Raw genomic sequence first — 19008 nt, forward strand, 5'->3', positions numbered from 1 at the left:
TGATTTGCAGTAGCTTACTATAGAGTGTTGGCCTCTGGGCATGCATGGACACGTCTATGGGCCAAACTGTAGCTACGGGTATGTCGAGGTTGCCTTGGGCAAGGTGGCCATGCACGTCCAAGATTACCTGCACGCGAGAAAGTGGGGAGAAATGAGCTTAAAGATGGGTGTGGTAGTGGATTGATCGGAAAATGGGTAGAGGGTGAGCTAAAGTTGGTTTGAGTGGTGGAAGTGATGAGAACCAGAAATAGTGGGAAAAAAAAAAAGAAAAAAAATAGAGCACCAAAGGTGGAAACAAAATGAACCAACAAAAAGCCATATTTCATGTTTCAATCCATGGGCTTAAACTTGTAAAGAGGACTTGAGGTGGAATCAAATAAATCAATGCTACATACGCCACATAATGAAAACGAAATAGAGATCAGTTCAATCCCGACAATGCAAAACAAAAAAAAAAAAAAGAAAATGTATAAACAACAACAAACGTGTAATCAGGTCAAAATTGACAAAGCTCAAGATGGTCAAGCATAACAAAATCAACAAAAATAGCTCAAGTTGTAGAAAGAAAAGATAAAAATAAAAAATAAGACAATGATAATCACGAAAACTCAGGAAAAACAAAGCAACCTTGCCTGAAGATGTTCTTTCTCTACCTTCTTTGTTTTTCTTCCTTCTAAACCCTGCTTTCTACAACTCTATTGTTCTACCCAGCTCACTTTCTCTCAATCTCTCCAAAACGAAGCACCCATGGACAGCCTGCTCGGCTCATCCATCATCTCCCAATAGCTCACTTTTTTTTTTTCTTTCTCATTTTCTTCTCTTGTAAACCTTCACCCGTTCCACTACTCACCATTTACTTCCCTACCCTCTGTTCAAAAAATGTCTCCATCTGAACCACAACCATGGCAAGGTGGTAGTGTGTTTTTGCCACACATCCCATGCAGCTTTGAGCACTTGTGAGGTCGTCCTCTACTTCTCCAAATGAAAACAACAAAAAAAAAACCCAACTTCTCTCCAATCCAAAGAGGGGTCTGCAAATATGTCATTTTTCGGTAGAGTTCACGAGTGTAAGGATTATGAACACTAGAGTGAAAAGAAAGTGTGAATAGTGGGTGGAACAAAGTGAGCTCTATTAAAGAAAAAGAAAGACCCCCAAAGGTACACAAGTAGAACACAAACTCGCTCAAACCAACAAATGAACAAAATAGGTCTAAAATCCTAAGAGAATGGTAGTTCTAAAGTTGTGTTATGGATCCAAACTGTCTCTAAGATGTCTCTAGACGTGACTCGAAAATATTTGTAGATCCCAAAATTTGTCTTAATTTTATTTTTACATTAATTTTGAGCCCAATTTTGTCTTTATATTTTAAATCCCGATTACATCTTATATTTTTTGCCCACTCACCATCTAACTATTAGTTTTTATTATTTTGTATATTATTATTATTATTATTACTATTATTATTATTATTATTATTTTCTTTTATTTTATTTTTATTTTTCTTTTCTCTCTCCTCTCTTATCTCTTTTTCTATCTTCCCCAACCACCCCACCTACTATTTCTCTCTCATGCCCATACCACCACGTGAGACCCATACCTTATCTCTCATCTTTTCTCTCTTCTCTTTTTTCTCATTTATTTATTTATTTATTTTTAGTTTTTTTTCTTTTCATTTTGGGATGACCGACCCATTTTTTTGGTTCATTCACCATTCTTCTTCTTCTTCTTGCTTCCTCGACACCCACACACAGTTCCCTTACTCTCTTATCTCTTATCTCTTCTTTTCCTTTCATTTTTCTCTCCACATTTTTTTTTCTTTTCGGATTTTGTCCTTCAATTTGTTCTTTCTCATCTTTTTCCTCTCTCTCCCTCCAACCACACACCACACAATACCCACACCATCATTTCCCATTCCCTCATTTTTTTTCTCTTTTTTCTTTTATATTTTTTATTTTTATTCTTTTTCTCCACTCAAACTCACTACACCGCTCCGCATGTCCGCCGATTATTGATAGGTTATCGACGCTACTTCCGACGACCTCCCTCCACATCTCCATGGCTACTCTCTTATTCTCTTTGAAATTGGGTAACTTTTCATTTTCTTATTAATTATTTATGTGTTTTTATTTTCTTATTATAATAAATTCTTGATATCTACAGTGCATTATTTTTTTATATAGAATTTAGGTTTGTTAATATATTGCATTTGGTGATTAATTTGGGATATTTGGATTATGTCAATTTCATATTATTTATCTTATTTAGATTTAGGTCTATTGGTTATTGGTTATTTATTTGGGTTTATTGGATTAGGCTTGAAACATTATTTTCTTTGGTCATGTGTATTATTAATATGGCTTGTTAATTGATATGAATTTTGGACCCACAATGTGAGTGAAATTTGTAAGATGACTTGAATATTTGATATGAGTTTTGCCAATTTGAACTATTTAATTTGGACATGAGACAATTGTAGGCTTGAATATTAAATTAGACTTAAATTATGTGATATTAAGTTTAGGCCTAGTGGAATTTATTTTAATTTATCATGTTTTGGGTTTGATTAATTGAGCTTATATTTTGGCTATTAATTTGAAAATTTTAGATTAGGGCCTATGACATATGAGATATTTTTGTTGGGTTATATTTTCTAATTTTGGTCCATTTTTATTGGCAAAAATTTATTGAACCAATTTGAAGTTTTAATTTGGGTTATTTTTGTTTTTGCATGGACCCATTCTGTAATTTTGTAGGCTAAGTATAGATTTATGACACATGGAGTATGAAATTTCATAGAAAAAAGTGAGACTCGAAAAGTTGTAGGAAAACATTGAACTTGTTGTAACTTTATTTGAGTATACGTTTTATTTCTCACTACTATTTGATTTTATTTTTATTAATTTCTATAAATATTTGTTTGTATATATTTATTGAGTGTGTATAGAATTGAATATTGAACAAATCATAATTTTTTGTTTAAATAAGAGAAATAATTCAATAAATATGTTTGAATAAAATAATAGTTTTAAAATATTCTTCTTAATAAAAGAAATTTTTTTTATTAATGAAAATTCTAAAAAAATGCTTTTAATAGAATTTGAAATTTTGTTTTTAATAATAATTGTCCAAAAATTTCTTTGTTTAATAAAAATTGTCCAAAAATTTCTTTGTTTAATAAAAATTGTCCAAAAATTGTTTTGTAAATAAAGTTGTCCCAAAAATTAATTTTTAATAAAATTGTCCAAAAAAATCTTTTTTTTAATGAATTATTTTTCCTTAATTAAAATGGGATTAAAAGTATTTTTTAGAAATAGAGGATTTAAATTATTTTTTTTAATTAAAAATTAATTGCAAATAAAGTTATGTCTTTTTTAATAATTTGTATAAATCATTTTTCTTAAATGAAAACAAATTGAAATACTTTTGTAAATAAAATTTTAAAAATTCATTAATTTTTTTATAAAAATAAGTAAAAATAATTTTTGTTGCCAAATTGAAATTTTGTAATAAATTCTTTTGATACAATAACTATAAATAACTTTTTTTGAAAAATAAATACAAATAAAATTGAATCAAATCACTTGAAAAAAATATTTTGTAAATAAATAAAATGAAATCACTCATTCAAAATTATTTTTAATAAAATCCTTTAAAATTTTCGAAAAACTAATTTTTTTCAAATATTTTTTAAAATTAATTCAATAAATCAATTTGCATAATTCTATTATCTTTTATTTTGTTCATCCTTGTAATTTTATTTTGTCATTATCTTTATGTATGTTGTCTCATTCCTTTAATATTGGTATCTATGATTAATTAATTAATTGTCACAATTCTCTTAATTCGTTTAGTAAAAACCATAGTATACAGGCTTAGAGGGGTGTTACGGCTCACTATCGTACCTTCCCAATAGATAACTTAACCCCCGGAACTAGACTAAATTTTTCACAGACCTGTTTTTTCTTTAGGAGTCACACTTAGGGTTTTTATTTCTTATTTTATTTTTCCCTTCAAAAATAAAACAAAAATAAATGATGACTCCAAGTATTTTTCTAAAAATCATATTTTTCACCAAATAAATAAAAAGTGCGTCTCGCCGTCGAGTGAAGACATACGTGAAAAACGTTGTTCCACAATAAGATTTTTAAATTTCCTGTCAAACCAAACTGACACAACAATGTTTCTAACTTAACTATTGCATGAGAAAGAATCTCAATCTTCTAAATTCTCTCCATTGAATTGTACATCATTTCTCTTTTTCCATAGCAATTTAATGGAGTAAAATTGCAACATTGGTAGTCTGTAACCAAGACCAGCCCAACATTTATAGTAGTGGTTAAGAAAAAGTCTCATCCATATCAAGACCTATAGTAGCGACCAAAAAAAGGCTTGTAGTAATGGCTAAGAAAATGCCCCATCCATAGCCCACCTTATAGTGGCAGCAAAAAAAAAAAAAACCTCAATCCAGAGCCTATCTTCTAATAGCGAATAAGAAAAGGCCCCATCCATAGCCTCCTTATAGTTGTAGCCATCCTTAGCTGCAGCTGTGCACCACATTTTGTTACGGCCAAAATGAAGTTACAACCATAATTCATAGTCATACTTTTGCATATGGCCACATCCATAACATTTGTCTGCACCCCCTATGACCCATTTTATTTGCACCCATATCCTATAGTTGCAATAAGCCTTCCATTTTAATCGAGGTCAATAGCCACAAGTAAAAGCTCACCTTCTTGTAATGATTACTAAATTTATAAAATATTTTTATCTGTGGTACAATATTATTTAATTTTGTATGACAAAATTAAACAATGAATGAATGAACTTAATAAAAACTTTGAAGGTGTAATTGAATCACTTTTACAAAAATATCATTACTTCAAAATAAATTTTTTAACCATGATTATTTTGATATGTGATTTGGTATTTTCAAAAAAAGATTATGAGAATTATTTTTAAAAAAAATTAAAACATTCAAACAAAGAATAAGTATTTATTTTTTCTTTCTTTCTTTTTCATTTTAAAGTTATATACACCTAATTTTTATGTTTGTTGATTTAAAAAATAGAAAAAACTAACACACATTTTTTTTTATTATGAAGACAAAAGAAAAAAAAATAATAATTAAGCAAAGTGAAATCCATAATGACTTCATTTTTTAAAAATGTTAAATACAATCTAATTAATTTAGAAAAAATTGATGTAACATTGTCAAAAGCATAATTTCAGGACAGCTTCGGAGGTGTACTCGAAACCTTTAGCTGATGTCGCTTTCTTCATCCCATTATTCTTAGGGGAAAAGACCTTCTTCTTTTTCTACTCCTTTCTGAGTGTCAAAATCTCCTGTTTTGTGTGGGGATTGTAAAGAGACAACGCTTATTCAGAAGCTTTAGGGAGGATCCCCCAAGTAAAAAAATGGTGTGTTGGAGATAAGGACTGGTTCTATAAAGGAACCTCTTTTTATGGTTCTACAAGATGGGTCAAAGGTGGTTTTCCCTAAGAATGCTTCTTTCGGAAAGGATTTGTCCTCAGACAAGGAGCTCTCTAATTCCAAAGATTTCAGTAGATTATTGGGAATGCTGATTGAAGAGTGTGAAGAAAAAATTGTTTTGCTTTTGAATAAGTTGAAGAAGATGGTTGGTGGAGGAACCCCTTGTAAAAGAATAAAGAAGAAAGCGGTGTCCGCATCACACTCTAAAAGGGAACTTAAGATATTGGATTGTATGGTTAGCTATGGAAAGTTTGTGCTTGCAAATAGAAGGAGCAACAAGAACAAATAGGAAATGATCCCAATGGATTGATGAAGATCAAAATCCCCTCTTAGAATGTTAGAGGACTCAACGACATGGAGAAAATGACGATGATTAAGTTGGTTGTTAGATCCTAGAAAAGCATATTTAGTTTGTTTTTTTAGAAACAAAGGTGCATGAGATATCGTTAAAGATGGTGAAAAGCTTAGGTGCTAGAATGTTTATGGACTAGGTGCAGTTGATGCTAGGGATGCCTTGGAAGACATTCTGATTTTTTTGGGACAACAGGGTTTTGGAACTCTTGGAGCTAGAGCATAGTGGTTTCACCATCTTGGGACATTTTAGGAACATGGAAGATAGGTTTGTTTAGGTATTCATTAGTGTCTATGGACCAGTATTGTCGAATTAAAAAAAAAAAAAAAAGTTTTGGAAAGAATTAGATGCTATTAAAGGCCTGTGGGATGATCCTTAGTGTGTGGGAGGGGATTTCAATTCCATTAGATTTATAGGGGAAATGAGGAATGGGCTCAGTCTAATAGTAGAGATGATAAGGTTCTCTGAGGTCATTAAGGAGCTGAGTTTAAAGGATTTGCTCTCTTTTAGTGGTTAGTTCACGTGGTATGGTGGTCTTAATTCTCAAGTAGTGTCAATGTTAGACCACTTTCTAGTCTCCAACAAGTGGGAGGATCATTTTTCAGGTGTCTTTCAATGTGCTTTCCTTAGAATCATCTCTGATCACTATCTCATTTCTCTGGAAGGTGAAGGGGTTAAAAAAGACAAGACTCCATTCTGCTTTGAGAATATGTGGCTTTTGTCGGATTGGTTCAAAGAGCTAGTAAGAGAGTGGTGGACTAGGTGCCCGATTATAGGGTCTAACAGCCACTACCTTGCTAAAAAGTTGAAAGCTCTTAAAAGAGATCTAAGAAAATGGAATAAAAAAGTTTTTGGTAATGTCTCTTCTAGAAAATCAAAGGTCTTCTCTCAAATTCAATTATGGGATTCAAATGAGAGTGTTAATCCCCTGTTTTTTGATAAAATAGAGGCTCAAATGGGATATTTGGAGGAGTACATGAATTGCATTTTAATGGAAGAAACTTTTTGAAAACAAAAATCAAGGGAAATCTGGTTAAAAGAATGAGATAAGAATACCAAGTTTTTTCATAAGATGGCCAATGCCAAGATGAGAAGAAATTTTTTATCCAAGGTGAAAATTAATAAGGTCACTCTTACTGATAAGGAAAATATTAGGTGTGTAGGGATTATAGGACTTTGTTATTGGAAAATGAGGATTGGAGATCGAGAAGTAGGGATTTATAGTTTCGTGTTATGGGGACAGAATGGTCCAGAAGTTTAGAGGCGCCTTTCTCATAATAAGAAGTGTTCGAAGCCCTATGCAGCCTCTCTCGCGATAAAGCGCTTGGTTCAAATGGCTTCACCATGACATTTTGATAATTTTCCTGGGAATTCACCAAAGTCGAGATTATGGCTTTTTTTGGTGACTTTTTTTGCTTTGTCATTTTTCAGAGGAGTCTAAACTTCACTTTTCTCGTTTTGATCCCAAAAAAAAAAAAAAAAAATGTGGAAGAGTTGAAAGATTTCAGATTGATAAGTTTGATTGGGAGTCTTTACAAATTACTCGCCAAAGTCTTGGCAAATAAGCTGAAACTAGTTATAGGGAAAGTGGTTTTAGAGTACCAGCATGCCTTCATTCAGGATAGGTAGATTTTGAATGTCACGCTCATTGCAAATGAGGCTGTAAACTCTAGGTTGAAGGATAGTCTATCTGGTCTCCTTCTAAAATTGGACATTAAGAAGGTGTTTGATCATGTCAATCGGGATTGCCTTCTGTCAGTTATGTCCAAGATGGGGTTTGGGCAGAGGTGGATTAATTGGATCAAATGGTGTATCTCCATAGCTAATTTCTCAGTTTTAATTAATGGAACCCCTTCAAACTTTTTTTGTAGCACTAGGGGCTTGAGACAAAGTGACTCATTATCCCCTTATCTCTTCTTATTAGTTATGGAGACTCTCAGACAACTGTTAATCAGAGCTAGAAGCGGGGGTTTCATTGAGGGGTTTAAGGTGGAAAGCAATAGTGGAGTAGGAAGGGATCTTGTAAACCCTTCATTTTGTCCCTTTAGCACATGTCTTTAAGTTCACTTCTAGTGTTCCATAGTAGTTCCTTGGTGGCCCATTGCTACCGATACTACTTACATTTTTTAGCCACCTTGGAAACTTTGGTTGAGAGATTTATCTAACTCCATTGTGACCCTTGGCAATCTTGAGTTAAGCCTAGGATTTTCCTTTCTTTTTTGGATAGTTCATTTAGATACGTTGTAAAAATAACACACTTAGGCATGTTTAGGTTACTTAGACAATGTCCTGATCACTTTAGGTCACTTAGACACTATCTTAAACCACCTAGGCCCATTAAGACATATTAGGCCTACCTAGGTCACCTAGGCACACTTGGCCCATTAGACATTTTTAGCGTGACTTGTATGACTTGCATAGTTGCATGGCTTGTGTGACTCAGTTTTTATTTATTTATTTTTATTTTTATTTTTATTATTATCAATCACTTGTTTATTTTATCTTTTATGTTTCTTTTTATATTTTTATTTTTTATTTTTTAATTAACTTATTTATTTATTATTGTTTTATCGTTTTCTAATTTATTTACTTATTTATTTATTTATTCAATTATTTAATTTAATAAATTTCATACTTTTGCAAGGAAACTTACCATTGGATAAGGAAAGTAAGACTCTCATTGGAAGACGTTTTTGGGAACTTTGAAATTCTAAGGATTTGTTTTGGTAAGGAAGATATGGATATTGGGAGTTTAAGGAAAATTGGACTACTCTAGAATAATTGAGAGTCCGCAACTACATGTATTTTTGAAATAGGACTTTGGATGGGAAGATGGGAAAAAGAAGGAAAAACGGGAGGCTATTATTGGATAATGGATTCACGAATGAGAGAAATTCTTTTAGAGATCATGTCATTAATGGAATTAAATGGAGACTGCAGATTTGATTCCAAAAAGGTGCGGCCGTACCATGGCATTACATATAGACATAGCCGGCATCTAAAAGAGAAAGGAGTTTGGATTCATTAAGGCTCACCATCACACAACCATAGGAGGGGAGGGAAGAGGGGTGCTCCATGAGATAGAAAAAAAGGTTGTGGAGGGCCACGCACAGCCACTTTGGAGAATCTCCACATATACCACGCACAGATTTTGGAAAGCGGTAGAGGACTTTAAACGGCAAATTGGGTTGCCATTTTGGACGCACCATAAAGGAGAATTCTTCAAGACAAACAGCCATTGTAATGACCGGGTATTTTATGTCACGTTAGCATTTTTAGTTTGAAAAGTCTTATTGTGTGTGATGGTTGAAAAGTCAAAAAGAAAAGTGTTTGGAGAACACGTGTCAATTTCGGATTGGTGAATTTCGTTTTATTGTGTCGGTCAATTAAACGAGTTGAAAATTTTATGTCATATCAGCCTTATGGTGGAAATTTCTTAGGATTTGAGTAATTGGGAATTTCCGGAAAAGAAAAACGAAAACAAAAATGAAAAGTTAATTAATTAAAATTAATTAGAATTAAAATAATAATAATAATAATTAATTTAATTAAATTCCTTATTAATAAAAATTGAGAAAAATGTTAAATTGTGTGTTTTATAAAAAAAAAAAAAATGAAGTAATTTGGGCTTGGATGAAATAGGGTTTTAAAAGAAAAATGGTAGTTAGTTATTGGGTTTATTTTGAACTTGGGTTGGGCTTGAGTGGGCTGATTAAAAGGAAGAGAAATGGGCTTGAGTGGGTTGATTAAAAGGAAGAGAAATGGGCTTGAGTGGGCTGATTAAAAGGAAAAGAAGTGGGCTGATTTAAAAAGAAAAGAAATGGGCTTAAGTGGAAAAGGGAACAGTAGCAGATCTGGGAGAAAGGGGTCGGCGGCACTGTAGCAAATCTCACCTCGCCGGAGCTTTGACCGGCCATTTGGGTGGTCAAACGACCTCCATTTCGGCTCAGATTTGGAGGGAGTGTTCTACTCGACGAGGGGAATAATCCTACGGTGGCCAATCGTATTTTTAGCGGCTGAATTATTAGATCTGTGGTAGGGGACCCTAACCCTAAAACTTAAATTTTTATGTTTTTCCCTTGAAAAAAAATTGTAAATATTGTCATTATGAGTTAATTAGGAATTATGGGTGTTGTATGAATTTTTCTAGAATATTTGGAATTTGTTTGGAATTTTTGGAATTTCGGGAAATTGATTTTGATTGATAATTAATTGTTTTGAAATGTTAAAAAATTATTAGATGGGTTGGAAAATTCCAAAAATTTGGGTTAAATTTCAAATATAATGATTTGTGAATTTTTAGGCATTGGTTAAAATATTTTCAAAAATTTTAGGGTAAAAAGTTAGTTAAATTTGGATATTAGAAATTATTATAATGGTTGAAAAATTTTGTAAGTGGTAAAATTTCAAGATTTTTTATATGCAAATTTTTGAATATTTATTTGGGATATTATCGGAAATTTTAATGTGTGAAATTATTTTATTGGATTATTGGGGAATGTTGAGATTGTTGAATTATTGAGGAACATTGGAATTGTGGCATTCATTTGCATCATGGTTATGTGGAAAAATAAATAAATAAATAAATAAAATTATGAAGATTGTGAAAAGTGTATGAAATGGAAAAAAATGAAATAGAGATGAGAAGTGGAAGCCCGTGTGGGGTGAATTAAGAAGGGAAAGAAATCCCTAGGGTGAAAGACCCAAAAGTTACCTCGGGAAGACTCCGAATGGGGAGTATATTTGGGTGCAGACGCGTATCCTTCGGTGAAAGCCCGAGAACAATAGTGCATTGTATGACTGTGTGTCACACATTCATGTGCATTCATGTAATTGTTGAATATTGTGAAATTGTGTATAATATTATATATTAAACTATATGATTGATTGATATTGTTGAATTGTTCATTTTGTGTTGAAGTGTCTTTTTCGTATTCTTTGAAACTTAGTAATCCCCTTAACCCCTTGGGTGTTAGGCACCCTACTGAGCAATGTGGAAATGCTCACCCCTTCCTTGTTACACCTTTTTAGATGCAGATATCTCTCCTGAGGATCCACAGGTGGGGCAAGGAGGACTTCAGGATGCTCCTGGAGCGGCCTAGTGGAGCGTGGCATTTTTTGTTATTGTGTTTCTTTTTGGATTTTGGGATTTGTTTTAGTAATTATGACTCATGGATTTGTTATGAAGCTTTATTTGATTGAGTTGTTAATTGTGAACTTTTATTTTTTACTATAATGAATATTTATTTAATCTTGTTGTTTTGAGTAGTTTTGGGATATTGTAGTTTATGAGAATTCTAGTGGGATGTATATATAAAAAAAAAAAAATCCAGAGTGTTTTGGTTGACTGCCAACGTGGAATAGGAGGAACCCTTAGGGTCAAACCTTTGACCTGGGGTCATGGGTCAAATTTTGGGTCGCCCGGAATTTGGGTCGTGACAGCCATACACCTCCACGGGCTGCAATTGGGGAACCACGCACTAATAGGAACACGCCACTTCAGGAAGTCTCCACATCTGCATGAAGGAGTCCACATGCAACAGATTGGCATTCTCCAAGACTTACACGCACATGCCATGCCACCTAGAATGATTTCCATAGTGGATGCCATTCACGGTTGCGTCTATTTTAAATAGAAACACCACACTACAGCATGTATTTTGGGAGGCTACCTGGATGCACTTTCCATGGGTTGTAACTTGCAAAATTTGCCCATAACCACACTTAGGTACCCTCCATCAGTTTCGAAGTGGTGTACTACAATCAAATAAGAAAGAATACACGCACAGTTCGGGGAAATGGCCTTCAGAATCCGCATTTTAAGAGAATGGACTGCAACCTTTAAACATCCACTACCAGTCCATGCACAATGACAAACCATGCCTACCACTTTCCAAAAACAACCGCCACATTGCATGCATGCAAAGACACCATGCACATCCACTTTGGGAGGTGACATGTTTTGAGGACTTTCCACCATTACTGAATGAGGTAGAGTTAAAGTTTTTCTTGTCTTGATTATGATTCTTTTATTGATTTGAAAGTTAGTTCTTTTTTTATATATTAGTTTTGAATTTGAACTAAGTTCAAGGTTAAAGTTTTTTATTTATTTATTAGTTTTGATTTTAAATTAGAATGAAAGTCAAAGTTTTTATTTATTAGTTTCTATTTTAAGTTAGAGCTCTTTATTTAATTTTTGATGCGTGAATATTAATTTTGAAGTGGTTTTAGAATTTTAGTTAATTTACTTTAATCGATCCCATGTTATTATCTCCATATGTTAAGTTTGGTTTTAATCCTTGATTGGTTTTTATCTTAGTTCATGCGCTTCTTGAATTATGTTAGTCTTGGTTAATATTTTTGTTAGCTTATTTGATTTGGAAGTCATTAGTTTGTTGCCTCAATGATTGTTGGTCAAATCCCTTTTTTAAAGGCCATTGGAAACTCATGAAGGTTGGCCCTACTTTCGCCACTTTAATCGGCTTGGTTGTTAAAAATTTTATTTTGTGATTTTATTTTCTTTTGGGTTGCCTATGTTTGATCCATGAGTATTTTCGTTTGTAAATTATTTCTTTATTTTTAAAAAATAAACATTTTCTCAAAATGTTCCTCATTAAAATGCATTTCAAAAATTCATTTAGAGTCCTTAAAATCGAAATCTCATTTTCTTAAATAACATGCAACCATATTTAATCTGTTTGCATCTTTCTCAGTTTTCAATAAAAATTCTGGTTTTGAATGGAATACAAATTCAAGCTTGTGGTCTCAAATAAATGGGATAATTCTACTCTAGATTTGTGTATATCAATTGGGGAATTGGTGGAACCCTTACATAAGAAAATTTTTCAAAACTCTTCCTTGTTGCCAGTTTTCATTCAACCACTAACCTTTTAGATTTAAAATTCGTTTTAGCAATTTTAGAATATTTAAAAAAAAATTCTAAACTTGTATGATTTTCCTCACTTCTTGAACTTAAATTTAAAATTTTGTTTGAGTTAGAAAGCAATTTTGGAATAGAATATATGAATGAGTTGTTAGGAGGGCTCTATTTTCACCCAGTTCTAGACACTTGAAATATTTTTGTAAAATTAAAATAACAGATGACTTTTCAAATTTTATTCAATATTTTTCTTTAATTATAGACTTCTTGAAATTAATTTTAGACATATAAAATATTAAAAAATATGAGACTTTGAGGAAGATATGATTTTTCATAGCCGTACCTACTGCACATGATGGAATCTGAACATCTGATTAGTTGGAGTGTTTTAAAAATATTTTTGTGTACTCCCCAACCCTAGATTTATTTTTCCTGTGATATAAACACTTGAACGATGTGAGTGATTTTTTTGTAAAATTTTATGTGATCTCTTATTATTTTAAAACAAATTATTTATGCATGCCACTATTTTTTTACCTAATCTGAATCTTTTGGAACTTTTGGGTGTCCTTGCTACAATTTGTCATTTGAATGAGTGTTTGGTTTTTGGTATGTTGTTCTAGATGCGTATTTGTTGTTTCCTGGAATTTTTTGTAATTAAATTCCACTCCAAGACATTTTTTAGAAATTGTTTTGTGATGCTCCATTTACCAATTGCATGTTGATGGTCTTGTACTTCGTTTAAATTTGAATATTATTTTAGGAGTCATTTTATTTACCTTGGCTCAATTTTAGCTTTGGTATTGTATATTAGACATAATGAATATGCTATATAATTTATACTCATCCTAACCACTCTAGCATTTTTTGAGGAATCTTATAAATTATGCATGCTATCCAGGTACGCTCTCTATCACCTATTTTCTAAAACTTTATGAACATGCGTGTTATTATGAGCCATATCTATGTTTGATTCCATCATTGGGTGCCTAGATGTTTGCTTGATTTGCTTTGATAAAATGCATGTTGTGTGCTATATTTTTGTGCTAACTTTAATGTTTTATGATAACACTTGAGAGACAGTCTAGGTACACATCCTAACCCTCCTTTGCGATTGGGATTTGATTTCTTTTTTGATATGTTAGTTTTAAAATCACCTTAACCTACCTAGGTACTTCAATCAATTGATTAATTGTCATTTTTCCCTCGACTTAGTCATTAGAGACATCTTTAGGGCTTAAAGGTGTGCAACCTCTTAAAGGTACCTTCCCAATAGGTAACCTGATCCCTAGACCAAGACTTGGGTTTTTCAAGATTTGCTTTTCCTAAACTATGGAGTCACTTCTTTAGGGTTTTCTTTCTTGTTTTATTTTCCCTTTTAAAATAAAATAAAATAAGTGGCGACTCCAACTTTTCCAAAACTAATTTTTCACCAATAAAAATGAGTCTTACAGATTGAGTGGGAACGCATGTGAAAAATGTGGGTCCACAGATTTGCTTCATCTTTTGTTTGTTGATGACATCGTTTTATTTTACGAGGCCAATAGTGAGCAGCTGAGATACTTGAGTTGGGTGTTCTTATGGTTCGAGGTGATTTCTAGTTTAAAAGTGAACATGGATGAAAGTGGGGTTATCCCTGTAGGAAGGGTTGATTCTTTGGAGAATATTGTTTCGGTGTTGGGGTGTAGAATTGGGAAGCTCCCTACTTCTTATTTGGGTCTTCCCTTGGGTGCCCCTTTCATATCCTCAAGGGTGTGGGATGTAGTAGAAGAGAGATTCAGAAAATGTTTGTCCTTGTGGAAGAGGCAGTATCTCTCTAAGAGGGAAATGCTTACTTTGATAAAGAGCACTTTTTCAAGTCTCCCAATTTAGTTTATGTCTCTTTTTGTCATCCCGTGAAAGGTGTGTACAAGACTTGAAAAGATCCAAAGAGACTTCTTGTGTGGCGGTGGTGTCTTAGAGAAAAAGCCGCACTTGGTGAATTGGAGTTCAGTTTGTGCTTATATGAGACAAGGAGGCTTAGGTATTCGCAATCTTATGGCCTTAAACAAAGCTTTGCTTGGGAAGTGGAGCTAGAAATTTGCTGTAAAAAAGGATTCTTTGTGGAAACAAGTCATTATAGAGAAATTTGAGGTAAAGGAAATGGTTGGTGTTCAAGAGAAGTGAGGGGAGCCTATGGTGTGGGAGTGTGGAAAACTATTAGAAAAGATTGGGAAAGTATTCGTTCTAAATCCCACTTTATCGTAAAGAATGGGAGGAGGGTCAAATTTTGGAAGGATTTGTGGTATGAGGACCAAACTTTGAAAGATGTTTTCCCTAATTTGTTTCGATTAGCGGTCAACAAGGATGAGTGGGTGTTTGATGCTTGGGAGGAAGGTGGAGAGGTGGGTAGTTCGAATCCTTTGTTTTCAAGACACTTTAACAATTGAGAAATGGAAGAGGTGGAGGGCTTGCTCTGGAAACTCCATCCTTTTGTTTTGAATAGAGACATGGAGGATGTCTTGAGTTGGAAGAATAACAAGAAGACTCATTTTCTATTAGATCTCTCTACTACTCTTTCACAAGAGCTTCTAGTGACCCTTTTCCTTAGAATATTATTTGGAGATCTTAGGCTCCGATAAGGGTAAGTTTTTTTGCTTGGGAAACATCTTGGAACATAATCTTGACCATTGATCAGCTCCAAATAAGGGGTTGGAATATGCTGAATAGGTGTTGCTTGTGTAAAGTGGAAGAGGAAACCAATGACCACTTGTTCCTATTTTGTAAGAAGGTTACAATGCTATGGAGCTTACTTTTCTCTCTTTTTGATATGCAGTGGGTCCTGCACTCCTCAATCAAAAGGAATTTGATTGGTTGGCATGGTGCTTTTGTGAGTAAGAGAAAGGAAAAGGCTTTGAGGACTACCCCTCTTTATTTAATGTGGACTTTATGGAATGAAAGAAATGAAAAAGTGTTCAATGACACTGAATGATCTGACCAAGCTTTAGAACTTTCTTTTTTATACACTTTTGTGAATTGGGGTAGGGTATATTTAGAGGATCATTCTTTATCTATGATTGATTTTTTAGAGTGGTTTTTGTATAAATAAGAGAAAGGTTTTCTTCTTTCTCTTTGTCTAACTTCTTGGGTGTTGCTTGTATATTTCGTGTGTACTTTTTTCGCCGTTTCTAGGCTTTACTAATACAATCTCTTATTTAATTGTATAAAAAAAAAGAAGATAAATTTAGGAATCTACTTATCATCATGAAAGAAGATATAAAATCATATTATTTCTATATGAAAATGATTTTGAGCAAGTGAAAGTAGGAGAGGGAAGTTTACTTTGGAATTATCCTCATCTAAAAGAAAGGGCACTTGGGGAGAGAGAATGCATAAACTTTAATTTAAATATTTCAAAATTTTTAAAGAAATTTAAGTTTACATAAGTGGGTTTCTATTTTCCTTTTTTAAAAAAAAAAAAATCACCATACCAAAACATGCTTTTCCCTAATTTCAATAACAAATAGAACTATAAATAAAAAAATTTAATAAATAATGTATGTTTTATTTTTTTATTTCAAATTTAAAATAAAAACAAAATATATTTTTAAAATATGAGATATTTCTTATCATCCAATATTTAAATATTTTTTATTTTAAAAATATTTTCTTAGTATTATTTCACCCATTTGAATTATTAACTATCATTTACTTATTTTCTTAATATTCAATAAAAAAATTAAATGATATTGTAATAATTCTCAAGATAAAATTCAAAATTAAGAGAAATACAATTTTTTTAAAATTATATTTAATATATATTAAATAATATTTATTACGATACTAAAATTAATGCTTTTTATTTTTAAAATTAAATTATAAAATGTAAAATATAATATAATGTTTTTTAAAAAAATTAAATGATATTTTTTGAAATAATAAATTTTAAAATTTATCAGGTATCATAGTCTTATAAAATTTAAAAATTAAAATTTGAGGGTAGATGCTGACGATCTTGCCTGCTGGTATCAAGCATTTGGTGCAAAAGCATATTAATTAGAAGCCATGCCTGCCAAAAAGCTGCATACACTTTGTGGTGGAAGGGTTTTTTTGAATCTTGTACATGTATATATACACAAGGCTTACGCTTGACTTTCTATTGGTTTCAGGCTTCCAGCATATTAAAGGACATGGGCAGAAAGAAGGATGGTATGATGGTGAAAGCACAGTTGTCTCTGTCTTTGTAGTCATTGTTGTATCCACTGTAAGGGGCTCAGGCATATAGACAATTTCAACAAGTTATTCAAAGCCATAAACAATATCCTGGTTGATGTTGTCCGAATGGGGGCAGCATCAGCAGATTTGGATACTTGAGATTGTTGTCAGAGATGTTGTTCGCTTAAAAGATTGGAGATCAATTTGATTGTTCTCGGATGGGCCTTTGTTCCAAGTCGATGACACGACCCTGACGGATCAGGAGCGAGGAGAACCCGTACCCTCAATAGGTAAGGTTGGTCTGCCAGTTTTGTTGCTGAGAATGGTGGCAGATCCCATACCCTCACCGTCTGGTCAGCAATCATTGATCTCTTCGTCGGGCGGAGTACAGAGGGCCTCCTGGGGTGCCACAGCAATAATAATAACTGCAGCAACAATGGATTCAAGCACTTGTAGCAAATTTTCATCCAACAACAATCTATCAGGAGCTTCTTCATCTCCTATCTTTCAAACAAACAACACCTCTGACTACAATTTCAAAAATCCAATTCTGCTGAAGCTGCCCATTTCAAACAACATCAACCCGGATATTGTTGCTGACATTGGATAATTCCTGGGGAATCACCTGTTACACCTTAAGTTACTCACAACACAGACCAAACTTGATGACTAGAAAGGCAGCAACAAGTATGCTTCCCCCATCATACTGCCATTCTTTCAGCCCATGTCCTTTAAGGCAGAAACCAAGATGAAATGCAGCACAAAAGCTACAAGCAAGAGAATGGTAAGATCCTCGCAAGCTTCCACCACCAAGTGGAAGAAGCCTTTTGTGTGTGGATTTCAGTAACACCAAGGCCTTGTGCGAGCAGGCAAAATCTTCAAGATCACCAAGAATGCCCTTTTCACATCACAGGCGCCGGAGCCGGTCCATCAACACCTCCAGAAACCGCAAGTTCCCAACGGTAAAAGTTTTTCTTCTTCACCATTTCACCAAGGCTTATTTGATCAATCTTGGACAAGAGATGCGCCGGATTAACATTAAATGCTCTTCTTCTTGCTGGACAAAGCATCCCTGAGAAACGAGAGAATCATCGACCCCTGGAAAAAGAGACGTCGCTCAGCGAAGATCAAATTAATGCCATTATCGAGTTCACAAAGGGTGTTTGATAACTGATAAGCGAGCCAGGACTCCGTACACGCTTGCAGAAACAAGAAAAAGAATTATTTGATCCAAGCAGCATGATGGCTCAGAGAGAATTGAAAGGGTTGGCTGGATGGGGAAGGCTGCAGACAGGGCATAATTATAACATTTTTTTTCACGCGGCATTCTCTGAGGCCGTCTTTGTTGACCAGTTACACCAATCATGAGCGTAAGTTCCATGAAATTACTGTCGTAGGAGCATCATTTATTGTTTGTTTTTTTTCTTATTGTTTGGAATCTTTGGTACTGAAGTGTAACCCCCAAAGCAGGAGCATTATCTTCTTCAAAAATTGTATACATACTATCATTTAGGAATTATGGACCTCTCATTTTTTAATTTGAGAAAGAAAAAATTGTCGATACATGCAATGCAATGACTTTTGGACACGAGCTGCGGCCTTATGCTTTCTTTTCCAAATCGATCGCTACACCAAATATTTATTTATTTTTTTAAAAAAAAAGCATCCTTAAAAAGTAGTCAAATATTCAAGTTCCGGTTAGTGGTTGAGTAGCTGGACCTTGAAGGGATGATCTTCTCTGCCCATGTGCTCAAGTTGGATGAGCATGAAATAGGACAGAAATGGGGAACGCATTTAGCACGTTAACAGCAGAACTGATGGGATGCGAAACGTCAAAAGCAAGACGAATGACAAATTTTTATTTGATGATGATCATGTCTTCAACAAATGGTCCAAGAAAGAAAATTCTGGGGCGGGGTCACCATGATATGCAGAGTAACAGCCACGAAATATTCAAGCACAATGAGTTTGACCAATGGCTATATATTCAAAGAAATGGGGACCAGATAAAGAAACTTGTTTGTCATTTTGTGGCCGATATTTGAACAGTATAATAATAAAAATTAAATAAACATAGGAGTCCAAGT

General features: G+C 33.4%; 1 long non-coding RNA gene across 3 annotated transcripts; it reads left to right on the plus strand.

Moving 5' to 3' along the window:
- The first annotated feature begins 1664 nt into the window (after positions 1–1664).
- Positions 1665–18482, plus strand: LOC117914734. 3 transcript variants are annotated; one of them, XR_004651315.1, is made up of 2 exons: positions 1665–2087; positions 16876–18482. It is a non-coding gene; the product is annotated as an uncharacterized LOC117914734 (long non-coding RNA). The 3 variants fall into 3 exon arrangements; XR_004651314.1 differs by lacking the exon at positions 1665–2087 and adding an exon at positions 9474–9882; XR_004651316.1 differs by lacking the exon at positions 1665–2087 and adding an exon at positions 11222–11838.
- The last annotated feature ends 526 nt before the right edge of the window (positions 18483–19008 follow it).

This window comes from Vitis riparia, chromosome 5 (assembly GCF_004353265.1).
Source record: "Vitis riparia cultivar Riparia Gloire de Montpellier isolate 1030 chromosome 5, EGFV_Vit.rip_1.0, whole genome shotgun sequence".
Classification (NCBI taxonomy): domain Eukaryota; kingdom Viridiplantae; phylum Streptophyta; class Magnoliopsida; order Vitales; family Vitaceae; genus Vitis; species Vitis riparia.